The 4940-nt window shown below is 40.4% G+C and overlaps 1 non-coding gene across 1 annotated transcript; it reads right to left on the reverse strand.

Annotated features, from left to right (window-relative positions):
• Window positions 1-910: 910 nt before the first annotated feature.
• Window positions 911-982, reverse strand: trnaw-cca (transfer RNA tryptophan (anticodon CCA)). Its single transcript has one exon. It is a non-coding gene; the product is annotated as a tRNA-Trp (tRNA).
• Between the last annotated feature and the right edge of the window lie 3958 nt (window positions 983-4940).

The raw sequence follows: 4940 nt of genomic DNA on the forward strand, positions 1-4940 counted from the left end.
AAAAATTTTATTATTTTTTATTTATTTATTTATAGCACCAAATTACAACTAATCTATATCTACTGTCACTTTTCACATTGAACATGTGCTCTTTTATTAAATAAACTAAACACTTTCATTTTAAGTTGTGAGTTTAGTGTTTTTGACCCTAAGAAACACTGATGCATTAATCAATAACAATAATCCACAGCTCCTCTCTCTGCTCCAGAGGATTCAAAATATATATATCCCAATGCCACGCTCAGGCAGCACCCCCCCAAAGGGGAAACACTGAATATGTTCCAAAAAACCCTCATCTGAAACAAGTTCTTCATATCATAACTAGTTATTTTGTGTGAAATATTGCATTTGATGAATTGAACTAACAACTGACCAAATTTGACAATGTTTTATTCTTTTTTGAAATCAATCAATCTAAGATTAAATAGACGTCAGATGTGAAATTGCCATTAACCGATAATACAAATGATTCCATATCTCAAAAACGTTTACATTTCAAGGTGTGTAATCTACTAGATTGATTAAAACTGCACTTTCCTTTAAAACAGTGACAAAATGATGAACACAATATTGTTCTTTGGTGTGACTCTTGTTGTTGGATGCTTGCATACTTCCCACTTCTCCCTCTTTCTCCATTTACAGAGCAGAGGTTTTTGATGCCGTCTTTAATCGATTAGATCTGGCCCGTACATTTCTACATTTGATTTGTGAAACTGCATCTCTAATGGATAATCTCCAAATGCTCAACATTTCTTAATGGTAATGAAAGACATGTCTGGGGGTTATCTTTACTAAAGCCCTCCATGTTGCCTGGCACCTGCCTCTTCATTGATTCTGATTCCACTTTCCAAGCGTGTTCAGTGTCCCGACTGCATATATGCAGCATGATTTGTCAGCCTTTAAAAGGTCCTGACCCCGACGTGATTTGAACACGCAACCTTCTGATCTGGAGTCAGACGCGCTACCGTTGCGCCACGAGGTCCTGCTGAAAGCTGACATTTGAGGACAAAATCTCGCCAATCACATTCCCCCTGTGGAAATGTTAGCACTCGTAGGAGCTGAAAGCAATCATAAAACACACAGGCACATGTTCTCTCTTTCTCACACACACTTTCTCACACTCCCCCCCCCAGTTTCCTCCTCGAGGGCAAACGTCTTTGTGTGGTCTTTGACAGGAACAGGCAAACCACTGTGGTACAGAGACACAGATAATAGGGTAAGCTATTGTCTGGGCTTCTGTCACAAGTGTGTGTGTGTATGTCTGTGACACAGAGAACAACCTCTCTGTTATCCCTCACCTTCCACAGTAGATCAGATAAGTTGATACCTGATCAGACAAGGGTGGCGTTCCACAATTCATGAATGAAAATGAGTAAAGCTGACTGGAAGACAACACACACTGGTGGTACACCCTACATATATTCATACAAATTCTTTTGTATGTACTTTAGTTCTGTTTTTACATCTCCCCTCAGCTTTTTGTCCAACCCCTATAGGTGGCTCACATTGTCTATCAAAGCTGTACATTTGTTAATCCAGTTATTCAGTGCTGCCTCATATCCTCTTAGCTTTTGATTACACATCTTATAGCCGTTTTATCAACTCGAGGCAATTACAAGAAAATCAGGTCTGGATATAACAGGAGCCTGTTGGTGTCAAATGCCCCCCCCCCCTCCGACCCCCCCCCCCCCCTCTGGGAATCCTTATTTTGGTTCAGGCGAGGGGCGACGCCTGTGTAAAGCGTCCAGGTGGTAGTGTCTGATGCAGATGGTCACAAAGCAGGTTGGTCATTTCGTCTTCAGCCCTAAAAGACTGAAGTTCCTCAGATGTTTGTATTCTTACGGTTGAATTCCAGCTGCGCTAGAAATATCAGAAACGCACAGTAAATGTTCCCACCAATTAGCGGACTTATTCACAAATGGGCCCCAATATAACACATGCTTTGTACTAGGGAGCTTGCAGCTTAATGACATCAGAAATATTCAGACATTTGTGTTTTCACATACTGTACAGCTGTTACGGGCAGTGTCTATATCATTTCAGGGTTGCAGTGCTTGCATGAAAGGGGGTACTTCCAGGACTTGAATAGGGATGGGGTGTTAATGTGGTCAGGGTCGGTAAAGCCCTTTCTCTCAGGTGACACGTTGATACCTGTCACTTGAGATTATCAACCCTATGGAAGCTGTTTGTAGATCTGATGTGGGTTTTGTGCAAAGATCAATGTATTCAAATATATATATATTTATATATATTTCTGTAGTTATAGAGAAATACAGATTTCAAAGCTAGAAAGCTACATAGGTTACTGTTCAAGAGCCAATCTTACACAACGCAATGATCTAGTAGAGTGCTGAGCTAACACTTGATCAACTCCATAGCTGTCCTCCCTACCTGCTGTTTCTGTACGCTACAGTATTATAAATGTTTGAATGTCACAATGCACTCTTTGTCCTGAGGATCAGCTCTGTCTTTTTCTTTTCAGTCAATTTGTACTGGCTTCCATACTGCATGTTCAACATTTGATTAAGCCCATATGTGTTCAAATGTAAGCTGATACATTTGATGAAAGTTCTTTTCACTTTTTGGTCCTCTTTACCTAAAAACCTCAAAGATTTTCCATTTGAGCAAAAATGTGCCTCAGATTATTCTTTATATTACAAAAAATCCACTAGAAATAGTTGGATATCTTTCTAAATAAATTCTAGGTTTAATAGGGTGGGGGTCAAATGAGGGGATGAACAATTCTTAATATTTGTATGCAAGTTAAGACCTTGGTATTTACAGTATACACAAAAGCATTCAGCCCTACTACAACCCAATCCCAGAATTCTTTGCTGATACTCTCAGAATGAAGGGTCCTTGAACTGATCATTCTTGGCTCGCTGGAGGCCAAAAACAACAACATTTTAACCAAGGCAAATCTAAACATTCAATGTCGAACTTTCCTTCCATCCCCAGTGAAATTCTGGGATTAAGTTATGGGGCTTAGCCTCTCTCAGACTCATATTTGTTCCTCATAATCCATTCGAGGAACAAGTTGGGATGAGGACCAAGCCAAATCTACATGGGGCGTGTTAACATTTGTACATTTAAAGATTTGTTCCCCTGTTTAATGCTGAGGGTCAGTTTGCGGTAGTAAATCATATATAAATTGTGCTGTCATTTTTCCTTATTTAGTAACATGGGAAATGGGTAATTGTTCTTTCTGCTTCCAAATGGCTTGTCTTGAAAACGTCCCAGATAAACTTGCTATCTTTTAATTCCTAATAACCTCAGGAGGAAGGAAATACCAAACCGTGAATCCCCTCATGATTAAGACCATTTTGCCTGGTGAACCACACTGCAATTCACTACAACAGAGCCATGCATGAAGGCATGTAACCACAAACCCCAAGAAGGCTCAGCTTGGAGGAAAAGAGAAAGGAGGAATATAGAGTGAAAACTCAACACAGACAAACGAGTTGGGAGTTACGTTCTTTACATGGCAAAGGAAAATGAGTTTTATTTCTTAATATCTAACATCCAAATTACACATTGCTTATGTAACTGTTCCATTCAAAACTATACTTCTCTATTAAGGCAACTCTGCATAATTGTTCAAAATGTAGTTCAAGCTAGCCTAACTAGCGCAGCAACATATTAGACTTGACTCACTGAGTTGATTCTACTTGTGCTACATGCTGTACGTGAATGCATCAAGTTTGCATGAATGACATTCATATGCTGATGCAAAAAAGAGACGGACAGTTTTTGAACTGAGCAGGGGAGGGTGGAGGCGTGTCACCTTGTATACATTGGAATGTATATTAAGAACTGATAAATGTAACTTCTCCTGTTGTCACTTTTATCAAATGTTGCTTTTATACTCCCAACTAGTATAAGCCATATGCTTACTTTGCAGGCAATCCAGCTGGGGATTAAAATATTTCCTATTTTATAACTGCTTTGATGATGTCAATCCATATCAACGTCAGAGCCTCTGTGTGCCAGCTAACTGGATCATTATACGAACCCTGTGGTGATCGGATCAGCTGATTCCCAAGGAAACGCAAGCTTCTTATTTCTTTGGCCTGGCCTACAACATGTTGTATGGCTTTACTTACATAAGGCTTCACATCCTAAGTCTGTATTGTGCAAATAAAGTTGATCTTCTGATGACAGAGCTAATAGTTTTTTTTGTTGTCTTCCAGGACCCCAGCTACTGGATCCAGGTACACAGGTTGGAGCATGGAGATGGAGGCATTTTGGACCTGGATGACATGCTCTGCGATGTGGTGGATGACAAAGATAGGGTGAGTGAATGGAGTGGGTGCATTGGAATTCAGAGTGTGTGTTTGCATATTTAGTGTATTTGTATATCTCCCCAAACTGTCCTTTTTGCCACCTCTTCACATGTCCATTCTCCTCTTTCTTGTGCACAACTAGCTTTGGTTGCATCTGAAAGCTGAATACTTGCATAAAGCTTTGGCAGTACTACAGATAGTTTCTCTAACATGTGCACCTGTATGCTTTTATGCTCTCATCATTACTCATGACATTACAGAACACTTAACTACTGCAAACCACCATTTTTCTCCGTTTAATCATTCCCACCTCTTGAAAGCCCTCCTTTGTCTTCATACACGGTGGGTTGAATGATACAGATTTTTTCTTCTGTGTTGCATCAAGGCTCCACTTTGGTGTGTGTGTGTGTGTGTGTGTGTGTGTGTGTGTGTGTGTGTGTGTGTGTGTGTGTGTGTGTGTGTGTGTGTGTGTGTGTGTGTGTGTGTGTGTGTGTGTGTGTGTGTGTGTGTGTGTGTGTGTGTCAAAAGCAGCATGATATCACATTACCCACCCTACCCACTACTAGACCAACTGCAAATGATTACCCACAATCCCACTGCATCCTTCCCATGGGAACAGTGCTGACTACACCTGAGTCACTAGCCTTTAGCTTTCAT

This window comes from Notothenia coriiceps, unplaced genomic scaffold (genome assembly GCF_000735185.1).
Source record: "Notothenia coriiceps isolate Sejong01 unplaced genomic scaffold, NC01 NC01_scaffold00036758, whole genome shotgun sequence".
NCBI lineage: Eukaryota > Metazoa > Chordata > Actinopteri > Perciformes > Nototheniidae > Notothenia > Notothenia coriiceps.